This window comes from Rhinolophus sinicus, chromosome 3 (assembly GCF_057876585.1).
Source record: "Rhinolophus sinicus isolate RSI-liver-muscle chromosome 3, RSI-T2T, whole genome shotgun sequence".
NCBI classification, from domain to species: domain Eukaryota; kingdom Metazoa; phylum Chordata; class Mammalia; order Chiroptera; family Rhinolophidae; genus Rhinolophus; species Rhinolophus sinicus.
Genome location: NC_142503.1, coordinates 192084420 through 192097457, shown reverse-complemented (window position 1 = coordinate 192097457; position 13038 = coordinate 192084420). Strand labels below are relative to the sequence as shown.

The window sequence follows — 13038 nt, the reverse complement described above, 5'->3', positions numbered from 1 at the left end:
TATATATATAATCAATCAATCAATCAAGAGAATGAGAAGACAAGCCATAGACTGGAGAAAATATTTGCAAAAGATATATCTGATAAAGGACTATTTTCCAAAATACACAAAGAACTCTTAAAACTCAACAAGAAAATGAACAACCCAGTTAAAAAATGGGCAAATGACCTGAACAGACACACCTAACAAAGAAGATATAGAGATGGCAAGTAAGCACATAAAAACATGTTCAACATCCTGTGTCATTGGGGAAATGTAGATTAACTCCACACCTATTCGAATGGCCCAAATCCCAAACACTGACAACACGAAATGCTGGTGAGAATGTAGAATAAGAACGCTCCTTCACTGCTGGGGAGAATGCAAAATGGTACAGGTATAACCACTTTGGAAGATAGTTTGGCTCTTTCTTACAAAACTAAATATATTCTTACCATATGATACAACAGTTGTGCTCCTTGGTATTTATCCAAGTGAGTTGAAAACTTATGTCCACACAAAATCTGTACATGGATGTTTACAGCAGCTTTATTCATAATTGCTGAAATGTGGAAACAAGCAAGATGTCCTTCAGTGGATGAATGGATAAATTGTGGTCCATCCAGGCAATGGAATATTAGTCAGTGCTGAAAAGAAATGCACTATCAAGCCATGAAAAGACATGGAAGAACTTGAATGCATATTACTATGTGAAAGAAGCCAATCTGAGAAGGCTACATAGTGCAGGATTCCAACTATATCATTCTGGAAAAAGAAAAAAGTATGGAGACAGTAAAAAGATGAGTGGTGGCCAGGGCTTAGGGAGAAATGAGTAGGTGGAGCGCAGAAGACATTTAGGGCAGTGAAAGTACTCTGTGTGACGCTATAGAGTTAGACATTTGTCCAAACCCACAGAACGTACAACACCAAGTGAGCCCTAATGTAAACTCTGGACTTTGGATGATGATGACGTGGCAGTGTGGGTTCATTGATCATAATAAACTCACCTCTCTGGTGTGCAATGTTGATAGCTGGGGAGTCTGTGCACATGTGGGTGGCAGGGGGGTGGTATATGGGAACTCTCTGTACTTTCGGCTCAATTTTTCTATGAACCTAAAACTGCTCTAGGAAATATAGTCTATTAAAAGAAACAAAAATAAACAGAACAGTATGACCAAAAACTATCATATACACCTGACTTTAGTATCGTACATAAGTTGTGATGGCTCCAGGGTTGTGGATGGTCTTGGTGCCCTGCCCAGGTCCCTTTCACTGGGCCAGTGCGTCTCCTTCTGCCTGCGGTGGTAGCTGCTTAGAGCTCACTCTGCACCCTCCTCAGGGGGTTCCCACTCTGTCCTTCGCTGTGAAAAGTTGCCCCCTGCCAGGGGATGCCTGGGAGGTTACACTCCTCCTAATGGCCAAGTGATTGACTGATGTGGGATGAACGGCTCAGCCATTTTGCCTCTGGGTGGAACAACCTAGATGGTACAAGTTGGGCTCCAAAGCTCCTCGTCAGATCAGGCCGAGGCCCACAGCGAACCCACATCTTTGCAGAGCTTCTTCCTTTGCCCTATTCCTTCCCCCCACTCTCCTTCCCCCAGGTTTCTCCTGAAAGCAGGCCCTTAACAACTCACATGCACAAAGATCGCTCTCTGGCTTTGCTTCCAGGGACCTGATCTATGACAACTCCTATGGACCATCCCGGTCTTCCTAGTACATCCTGATTTGTTTTGCATGGAAATATTACATGAAGGTCATCTTAAAAGGGTCATGTAATTCATTGTCCACAGTGTTACATGACACAAATAAACCAAAAGACCTTAAATTTTTTTCCCCCGCCATTGGTGGTAGAAGTCTGAGACACATAGCACTGCTGAGCGGACTCCACAAAAATCGAGTCTTTTTCTCATAAGCTTAAGTGTTTACATTAAAACAGTGACTTCGGGAAATAATGAGCTACCAAATGTATAGAGTGAGATAGTAAAACAAAGTAAAAGCTAGAGCGTGATGGAGGTTCGTGTACTATTTTTGGTCAGCTGGCCTCAGACAGCCTGTCTGGGGAGGAGACCATCTGTGCCGCTGTGTGACTGGAAGAGGAAGGGCATTCCAGGAAGAGGGAACTGCACATGTAAGGCCCAGAACACCACTGGCTGGCATGGACTGAGTCATGTGGCAGGAAATGAGGTTATATAGATAGGCAAGAGTCAGCTGGGTAGAATTTTATTCTAGGAAAAATGGAACGGTTTTTGAGCTGGAAACCATGATGACAAGTTTTGGAAATAGATAGTGGTGACGGTTGCACAAGAATGTGAATGTAATTAATGCCACTGAGCTGTATACATCAAAATGGTTAAAATGGCAAATTTTATGTTAGATATATTTTGCTACGATAAAAAAGAAATTGAAAGAAAATAAAAGGCTAAGAAGTATTTCATCAGAATAAAAACAAAGGGAGTTGGGGGCCAGAGGAAACAGCATCATTAAATGCCCAGGGGAAGGAAAGGTATGAAATATGTTTTAAAAAATTATCTAAAGGAGGCCCAAGGGAGGCTTCTGAGGTGCTGGCCAGGCTCAGTTTTTTATCTGGGTGCTGGTTACCTAGATGTGTTCACTTTGTGTAAATTTACTGAGCTGCATATTAATAATTTGTTGTATTTTTCTCTATGTAAGTGTTAAAGAGAAGACCACAGGCCCAAAATAGTGCCACTGAAGCTAAAAGCCCATGATACCAAACCTACATTTAATATCTGATATAATTACAATTTTAACCTCTCCTAGAAACAGAATCTTAATTAACCAGTCTGGAATTTTCTGGCCAAGCACCAGTAAGGTACTCTGTCACACTGGCCCTCTCTATCCCCCACAGGAAGAAGAGGCAATGTGCATGGTAAAAACCCTTCCCCTTTTTTACCTCCCCAAAAAAGATGTTTGGCCCCAAAATAATGCTTCCTTTTCTTTCACTAATATCTCTTTCCCCTGCCCAGTCCGCTTCCTATAAAAACCTTCCACTTTGTACCACCCCTTGGGCTCCTCTTTTGGTTGCTAGATGGGATAGTCCCCGATTCATGAATCGCTTCATAAAGCCAATTAGATCTTCAAATTGACTCCGTTGAATTTTTTTTTAACATGTTACACTTCAACTGAAATATTCACTTGTTTAAAAACAAGTTCAGGTCTGGCCCAGTGGCTCAGGTGGTTGGAGCGCCGTGCTCCTAACTCCGAAGGCTGCCAGTTCGATTCCCACATGGGCCAGTAGGCTCTCAACCACAGGGTTGCCAGTTCAATTCCTCAAGTCCCGCAAGGGATGGTGGGCTCCGCCCCCTGCAACTAAGATTGAACATGGCACCTTGAGCTGAGCTGCCACTGAGCTCCTAGATGGCTCAGTTGGTTGGAGTGCATCCTTTCAACCACAAGGTTGCCGGTTTGACTCCCGCAAGGGATGGTGGGCTGCGCCCCCTGCAACTAGCAACAGACCTGGACCTGGAGCTGAACTGCGCCCTCCACAACTAAGACTGAAAGGACAACTTGAAGCTGAACGGCACCCTCCACAACTAAGACTGAAAGGACAACTTGAAGCTGAACGGCACCCTCCACAACTAAGATTGAAAGTTCAACAACTTGACTTGGAACAAAGGCCTGGAAGTACACACTGTTCCCCAATAAAGTCCTGTTCCCCTTCCCCAATTAAAAAAAAAAATCTTAAAAAAAACCACAACCCACAAAAAACAAGTTCAGTCTGCCTGCAGTGGGGAGAATGGACAGTAAGGACCCTCAGGGTTCAGACTGGTGCCCAACACTTACACACTCCATAAATACCTGACACTTGGCTGGAGCCTGTTCTTAGTTTTTTCATTACATGTATTAATTCGTTTGATCTTTACAACAACCCTATGAAGCACAGAGAGGTGAAGTGATTGCTCAAGGTCACACAGCCAGGAAGTGACAGATTTGAAATTGAAACCCAGGGAGTCTGAATCCAGAGTCCATGCCTTTAACCATTAGAGCAATCAGAATGAATGAATGAATGAATGATATATTCATCCCTATCTCTTTCTAAACCAGTGGTTCTCAACATGGGAGATAGTGTGGATTTTGCTCTCCCCAGCCAGGAGACTTTTGGCAACGTCTGGAGATATTTTCAGTTGTCACAAATTGTGGAAGGTGTGCTACTGGCCAGGGATGCTGCTAAACATCCTGCAGTGCACAGGACAGCACCCCACCTTTCCACAAAGAATTACCTGGCCCCAATGTCAGTAGTGCTGAGGTTGAGAAACCCTACTCCAAACCTAGCTGATTTCTTTCACACGCTCCCCAATGCTTGTTGCTTTATAATCTTAATCTCTCACTAAATCTAATAAAATCATAAATCTGAAATGGCTCCTATCTCTGGGGACAACAGTTATCTTCCCCATTCTTGTGATGTCATTTATTCATAGAGGTCATGAGCCTCACTGACGTCTGATTGCACTGTATGGTAGAAAGAGTCCCACACTGTGACTTCTTGTGAGAATTCTGCCAGAGGCATTGATGGGGAGGTCCCCATGCCTCTATGCCTACAGGGATCCTGACTCCCTCTTTTTCACTGTGCTGTCCTCCTGCCATGCTGGACCTGTTTCAATGCCTGCCTCTCTGTCCTGGTGTTTCCCATTGGTGCATTTCCCACACCGTGCTGCCATCCCATGATGGCACAGGCAGTGCTCAAGGTCATAGAATTCCCACCTTCTCTTCCTCATCAAAATTCTTAATTTATGTTATAGCCCAGCAGCCAACGGTGTCCCCTTAATCCAGGGGGTAGATAATATTTATGGGGCACAAACTTAGTGCTAAGCACTGTGTTGATTTAACTCTCAGAGAGACCTTGTGAAATAGGTGCTGTGTTTTACATTTTATAGCTGAGGAAACCCGGTCACTGAGAAGCTAAGTAACTTGCTCAGGTCACACAACTTGCAAGTGGTAGAGTTGGCATTTTGAATCCAGGTTGCTTGATGGCAGAGTCCACCATGTGCACCCACTTCCCACTCCAGGCCTCTCTCATCTCAGCCTCCTTCTTCTGGCTGGCCTACTGTAGCCACTTTGCAGCCTCTTCTGAGGCTCATTTGACCATCACCATGGCAACCTCCCATTGGTCCTCGACTTCCAGCCACCATCTCTTATCCCACACTCTGGGCTCTCGGCCCCCACTGTTGCTGAGGGAGACTAAGGGTTCTGTCCCCGGACTTTTGTTTGCCTCAACATGCCTGGCATCAGGTCACCATATTTATTCAACTGTGAAAGCCTAACCGGCCAAAAGCCACCATTTATTCTGGGTGAATTAAGGGAGTGGTTAAGCGCTCTCTTACCACACAGTGAATTCCCAAGGGGAAGGAAGAGAATCTTAGTTCTCTCAACACTCAGCTGCATCTGGCACATAAGGGACATCCACTAAATACATTATTGAATGAATGGCTGAAGGAACTCCTCATGCTCCCCACTGAGGAAGACTGTGAAAGCATAGTGGTCACGAGAATTGGCTGTGGACTTGGATAGACCTAGGCTTGAAGCTCACGGTCACTTCCGAGGTGTGATCCTGGGCCAATTACTTAACCAGAGTAGTTGGCAAACATTTTCTGTAACTGGTCAGACCATAAATATTTTTGACTTTGCAGGCTTCTCACATACACTCTGCCGTGTAACTATTCAACTCTGCCGTGTTCACAAAAACAGCCAAAGATAACACCTAAACTAATGGGCGAGGTCCTATTCTCAAAGACCTTTCATTACAAAAATAGGAGAAATTTGCTGACCCATGACTTACTATAAAAAAAGATTATAAAAGGTCAAGTGAGACAACTCATGAATGTCATCCTAGATCTTGCCCTTGATGTCTTTGGGCAGGATTGAACTTATTCCCTCAAATCAATTCCATTCAATCCAATTTACTGTTCTCTATCACATGGCATTGTATATATAGTATTTCACTTTTCTCTCCAGTTCCCTATCATAACAAACATTTGAGAAGTAGCATTGCATAGGAATTAAGAAGAGTCCGGGATTCTAGAACTAGACTGCCTGGGTCTGACTTCTGCCTCGGCCACTTTAGAGGTATGTGACCTTAAGAAAATTAATCTCCCCGATATAATCTCTCAGTTGCTCTACCTGTGAAGCCAGGATGACAATAACAGTGCCTGACAGTAACAATGCCTACCTCTCGTAGGGTTCTTAGAAGGATTAAACGGGTTTGCACACCCCAAACACCAGGGGATTCTTTAAAGATTCCCAAACCCAGGCCACACTCAGACCACCGAACTCACAACGAAGTTTGGGTGATGGGGCGGGGGGTGGGGGGTGGGGGGGGGGGAACACACGTTAAAGTGCTCTGCGCGCTGGTTTTCATCCTGTGATGGACACTTCCGGAATCACTACGCCTCTGGTTCCCAAACACCCTTAGTCCCCTGACCCTAGTATCTTTGGCACCCGCCTCCCCAAACCCCCCGCCGCTGCACGCTGGGACTTGTAGTCCTTTTAGCTCGCCAGCCTCGTCCCCGCCTCCTATTGGCTTTCGCCGAGCCCCGCCGAGAAGCTTCACCAATCACCGCGGTGCAGTCGCTCCTCAAAACAGAGACGGAGGGCGCTGCGCCGCAATCACTGCAGGGCGGACGCCTGGAGGTGGCTCGCCTGAGTCTGCGCGCCGCAAGGGTTTCCCACGATCCTGTCACCTCCATCGCCGTCGCGGTCAGCCACAAGAGGTAACATCCGGGGCCAAGGGCCGCGCGTCTGCCGAGGCTCTTGGCCTCACGGCCGGGATTTTCATCCCCCGCCCGGCCCTTTGTGAATAATCGTTTTGCACTCTGCGAATTTCGGGAAACGATGTAGGGAAACCCTGCGACCTCTCCGCCCGCTGTCCTGCGGGGTGGTGGTGGGCTCTCTTTTGTTGGGCGTGCTCTTGCTGGAAGCCCCGGCTCCTCCTCCAAGCGCTGGGAGAAACAAGCGCGAGAGGAGAGGGCATTTGCCGAAGTCCCACAGCCAGGGAAGGCCCGCAGGGTCTCTGGGGCTTGGTTCTGACTTTCACAATCTAGGAACAGTTCAGGCTGTTGATGCTTTTAAATCGGAGGTTTGCACCCATTTCTAGTCAGTTCTCCGTCGCCTAAGGGGAAGGCCTGTGAAGGACAACAACAAAAATTCTCAAACTTACAGAAACATTCCTTGTGAGAAGTCAGGAAGCTCTCGTTCTCAGAGATTTGAGCTGGGGGATTATAGGATGATTCACATTAACCATGGAAGTGAAAGTTAGCTGGATTTGGTCCCCTGCCCCTAACTATTGGAGTTGAGGTTACACGCATATGGGTTATTGCATGCCAAGAATTGTAGAATCTGGAGGCCAGAAGAAGGAAGTTGGTGTCAGGTGCTTTGTTTAATAGATGAAAATAAATGCCCAGCGTTTGAGACTTGCCCTGTAGTATGTAGTGAGTGGAGTAGTACAGCCCAATTTTCATCACCGTGGGGCCGCATTCGTTAGCAAACGTTTCTTGAGCCTTCCTAAGCTTTTTGAGCTGGAATTATTTCGTAAAGGAGAGAGGCAGTATACAGTGAAGCCTTCCAATGTTACAAGGGCCAGGATACAGATTTGCCCAGGGACAGCATCTAACCCAAGCGCTTGGCCGAGAAGGGGATGCTGGAATGGAGTTTGAGAGATGGGCAGGAGCTAGTGAGATAAAGGAGGAGAAGAACGTTTCACCTGGAAAACAGCAGAGTGAAGGCTTGGAAAGAACAATGATTTTGGAGGTGGAGCCTGGAGCCTGGGAGGAGCAAGGGGTTTCCCATGGGTGGTGGATTTCAGGAGCCATGAGAATAGAGAGGTCCATCTTGCTGGGCCTCCTGTGCTGCCGTAAGAGATTTGGATTTTGTCCTGAAAACTGAATTCAGTAGATGTGTATCTTAGATACTCTGTAGTGTAGAAAAGTATTGGAGAGAGGCCATGCTAGGGCGCTCCTTGCAGTAATTCCCCTAGAGACTTGCTGAGGGTTTTAAAGAGAGTTGGAGTGGGAAGGCAGAGAAGAGTTTGTAAGCTGTTATGGAGGTGGAATACACCATACCCAGTATTGTTCAGTAAAAATATCGACGTGAACTCTGTCCCTCGGGTTTTCCAACCTTTGACTATCTGAGGAAATGCCCTGTCTTTTTTTTTTAAACTGCAGAAGTTGCTTTGTAGACCGTAATTTGAATCCTCATTTATGATGCAAAAATTGTCACATGTATCAAGGGTGTTGAAATCAGAATGATTAAACATATAAGACTCAAATTTTCTTGTAACTCAGGAATGCAAATTAAACCCATAGTTAGATCACTTTCTATCTATCAAATTAGAAATGATAAAGTTTGATGTTATCAAGAGATGTTAGATATTTGAGGAAAAGATTCACTGCTAGTGGAAGTGTACCTCAGAACAGTATAGCTACTAGCAAAACAGGTATCTTAAGACCCAGTGGTTCCACTTCTAGAAAGTAGCTTAGAGAAACAGACATTTGTATACAAGGAGAGGAGTGCTAGGATGTTTATTACAACACTATTTATAATGGACATTAAAAACAGCAAGACAGGTTTTCCTATATTCCACCTATTTCATTAGGGAGAGAGACTCTAATATAGAACTGAGCTCAACTCTGAATACAACCAGGCAGTGTGAGAGGGTCAGTGTCTGGAAAATCACTAAGAGGAACTTGATTAGATATCAAAGGTGAGGGATTCTCACGGGGTTTTTGCCAAAACTGAGCTCAGTGGTTCAAGGCTTGGTTAGGAAGAGGGCTCAGAGGAACTTGACTCAAGTTTGGCAAGGAGGGGAATCTTTGTCACCTGTCCTTGTTTCTCTTGCGTGTTGTCAGCCAGGGACCACTTGCATGAGTTTATTGTAAACCTCTGGAAAGCAGAGTAGGATCAAAGGCATTCAGGTTTGGAAGGCTCTTTTCAGATGTCATTATCTAGCTTGGCTTTGAAGTTTCACTCTTTGTAACCAAGATCCAGTAGCAAATCAGAGATGGCAGTGAGAGGTCACACCCCACGGTGGTTAAGGTGTGGTCTTTGGTGTCAGACCTGGGTTTGAACTTGACTCTGCTACACTGTTAGTTATGTGACTGTGACCTTATTTCTTGTATTGTTGGTGACAGTTTATCTCGAATGGGTACTCTGCCCTAAACCTCCCAAATGAATCGAACCCCACTTGATGGTACATTTCTTGAAGTCAAGCAGAATTGTTCCTTTGAATCACAGATGGAGTGTAGCCTTGTAACCTGAGAGAGTCCTAGGACCAAGAGGGAACAGGAGAGAATTCATCATTGGAGGGTGGTGAAATTTTGTCCTGAAGGCCTGTCCGTTCACCTTGACTTTGTGTGAATCAGCCCCACTTTGATGGGCTCTTCTGAGAGAAGAACTCTTTATATGGTTTGCCCGCAAGTGCCTTAGAAGGGCACCATGGGAAGTGCAGAGGCTGCTCTGTCCTTGGGCCCCAAGTGTGGTTACAGGGCCTCCCCGATGTTCACCTCGACAACTCTTTTATGACAAGCAAGGTGATGTAGTGGAAAAAGTAGTCTTTGGAGTCAGATCTGTGTCACATCAGCAGTGCCACTTTCCGGTCAGTTTCTCTACCTCTGAGCCAAAGTTTTCTCAAGTGTCTGAAGGGAGTAATGCGACTGGCTCAGGCTGATGTGAGGCGTGTGTAAAGTACCCCTCACGTTGCGTGGCTCAGAGCATATCACCACAAATACCCCCTCTCCTACCCTGTGCAACATTACTCTTGGGGAGATTTTCTTCTCTCCCCTGGTGAGAGCTCAACTCTCTGGATCATTTTCTCCTCCGCAAACTGTTAGCAGACTGAAAACATATCCCCTAACAGTACTCCTTGGAGATCTTTCCATGCTTGGCCTTACTCTTCTTAAAAGCGTCCCAGGACCACATTATAAGGATGTATCATAATATTTTAACTAGACAGTCCCTGTAGATGACCATTTATGTTGCTTCCAGTGTTTTTTGCTGTTACAAACAGGCAGGCTCCATCACGTCCTTAAAATCTTCCACTTTTGAAGATGATACTTCACGCTCCTGCTGGGACTCCCTCTCCTGCCTTAAATTTCTCCCAGGCGCTCCTCACCACCTGACAGCCCGTGTACGCGCATTTCACTGGTCTCTTCCCACTAAAAGGTCAGCGTAGGGCAGGGTTTTGTCCATTTGGTTCCCTGTTTAGTGCGCGTGAGCCCCTGCTGGGTACTCAGGCCATTTGTTGGGTGGATGGGTTGGTACACTGCAAACATAGCAGTCATGCAGAGCTAGTTTAGCAGGGATTATTTACTTCTTCATGGATCTTACACTTTGATAAAACCAGAATAATAGGCATACTGCAAGATTATTTGTGACTTTGTCATGAGTATCGCTGATCTGGAAACTGCTATTTGAGGCCAATTGCTTTGAGACGTGTTCATTCATTGCTGAGGGGAATGGGATGATGATAGTACTTTCACATCTCATCTTCACCCAGGCCCCAATGTTTCCCAAAATAGGATTAGTGTATGTGTTTTTTAAGTGGTCTCAGGAAGGCTGTTTTTTTCCAATCAGTGTCATACTATGAGGCTTTTAACTTGCCATTATGTTCAAGGAACCACATTCTGTGTTTATAAGAAAAAAAAAATGGTAAGGGAGAACTATTGCCAAATGTTACCTACGAAAGCATCTTTGTGTACTTACAGGGCCCTTTTCCTCACTGAGGAGTAACTTGCTGGTATATTAGTAGAAAAGTGAAAGATAAACTTGAATTTCTAAAAATAACCTGGCGCTGCTTTTCCAGTACCTGTTGTGTTGTTTGCTAATTTAGGCAGTTTAACCGGGAGTGTTCATTCTATTGTTCACAGTCAGGCCAACCATTTGATTCTAGTATTTTATTCATTTTTTTGTCCCTAATATGAAGGGTAGAAGTCACACACCTGCTTCCAGAGGAATGAGCCTCTTCGGGATTAAGTCACACGAACCGAACTCAGAAGAGACTGGTGTGCAAACCAGGGAGCCCCTTTAATGATTGTCAATGAAAGATAATAAAACACCAGCCAGGCTGTACCTGTCATGTGGGCTGAGGGCACAGACTCACTCCCTAGGGCGGACCAAAGAGACCACCTGTTTCATTGGAACAGCCATGTCCACTGGTTTACGGATTGTCTCTGGCTGCTTTCGCGATACAGTGGGAGAGTTGAATCGTTGTGACAGAGATGGCATGCCCTGCAAAGCTCATATTGACTATCCAGCCCTTTCCAGAAAAAGTTTGCCATCCCCTAACTGGGGAAGGCTTCCCAGGGAGGCTTCAGCCCAGCCAGCAGGCTGCTGGGACATCACCTTAGTAATCACTGTAACACCTCCCTCGTGGGGGCTGCTGGGGAGCTTTGGGGATGGGGTGCTTTTGCTCCTTGGCTCTCTTGCCCGACCTCACTAACGTTCTAACGTTTGTATAGTTGCACCTTCTCCTGTTACCTCCCAGCCCCACGGTGAACTGTGGTCAGGTCTGGTGGACATGGGGGAGCTTCCTCAGGTGTACGTTAACACATTAACAGATCGGGGAGGTTCTGGCCGTGGTCTGCTGCCCTCATCTATCTGTTCCCTGGTTTCTGTTATGCACCATACTACAAAACAAAAACTAAACCAACGAGAACACTTGGCCGTGTAAGGATAATCGTAAAAACAAATGTGGGACACCTTGCTGAAGTGACCCATCCATCCATGGACCTTGTGACAGAGCTCAAGAACCCTGAATTTGGCCCAAGTCAGTTTACTGATTAGGAATTGAGTCCTTGGGAGGAGACATCGTGGGGATAGAGCAGTGTCGGGATGCTGGGCTTCGGGGCAGATGTGGAATGGAGGCCGCCAGGGTTAGCAAAAAGGCCTGCCTGCTACATTAGACCTGGCCGGCCATCTCTTTGAGCTTGTCAGAAATGCAGGGTCTCGGGGCCGGCCCGGTGGCTCAGGCGGTTAGAGCTCCGTGCTCCTAACTCCGAAGGCTGCCAGTTCGATTCCCACATGGGCCAGTGGGCTCTCAATCACAAGGTTGCCGGTTCCTCAACTCCCGCAAGGGATGGTGGGCTGCGCCCTCTGCAATTAGCAACAGCAACTGGACCTGGAGCTGAGCTGTGTCCTCCACAACTAAGAGTGAAAGGACAACAACTTGAAGCTGAATGGCACCCTCCACAACTAAGATTGACACACTGTTCCCCAATAAAGTCCTATTCCCTTTCCCCAATAAAATCTTAAAAAGAAAGAAAGAAAGAAAGAAATACAGGGTCTCAGGCCCTGCCCAGGCCCAGCGAATCACAATCTGCTAACAAGACCCCCAGGTGATCTGGGTGTACAGTCAAGTTGGAGAAGCACTGGCCTGAGGTGCTCTTGGGTTTTTAAACTTTCAGCAGATTCGAGGTTTCTTGTTTTCCTCACTTAAGAGGCAAAGCCACCATTTTAGTTTTAGCCCAGTGCTGCGTACGGAGTGTGGGGGTCGGTGTCTTCGGTAGAGAGGAGGTTCCTGCCTTAGCTGGCTGGTGCTCTGCGAGGACAGACGCTTTGTCCTGTCCCTTCTGCCTCCCCCGCGCCCAGCATGTTGTTTGGTGGGTGGTGAATGAATGAGTGAGCGAATGAAAAAGGGAGTGAGTGAACCAGCACTGTTTGCCAAATGGCGTCGGAGGCAGAGATCAGCCTCGCAGACTGTTCTGCTCTGAGTTCCTACATCTCAAAGACGGTTTTTCCTCTTATCTCGGAGTGACAGGCCTGGCTTCTGTCTCAGGAAGGCTGTTTTTTTTAGAATAACGTATTTGGGACGCAGGGCAGGGTCTGATCTGAGTAATGCACGGTGGCCAGGACTCAGCCTTAGTCCTGCCTTTGGTGCTTTAAAGCTTTATTTAAAGTTTTGGCAACAGAGTATAAAATTGGGCATGTACCGTGTTTCCCCGAAAATCAGACCTAACCGCAAAATAAGCCCTAGCATGTTTTTCAGGATGACATCCCCTGAACATAAGCCCTAATGCGTCTTTTGGAGCAAACCTTAATATAAGACCTGGTCTT

General features: G+C 46.2%; 1 protein-coding gene across 2 annotated transcripts in view; it reads left to right on the top strand.

Annotated features, from left to right (window-relative positions):
* The window catches only part of LGMN (legumain), a 37316-nt gene that overhangs the window by 2074 nt on the left and 22204 nt on the right, over positions 1-13038 (top strand). Inside the window, exon 1 of one of the 2 annotated variants that reach the window (XM_019745360.3) lies at positions 6548-6704. The exons of the other annotated variant lie outside the window; for it this stretch is intronic. The gene's annotated coding sequence lies outside the window, so the exon portion shown is untranslated. Of the gene's footprint in view, positions 1-6547; positions 6705-13038 lie in introns of those variants that run through there. 2 annotated transcript variants of the gene reach the window in all.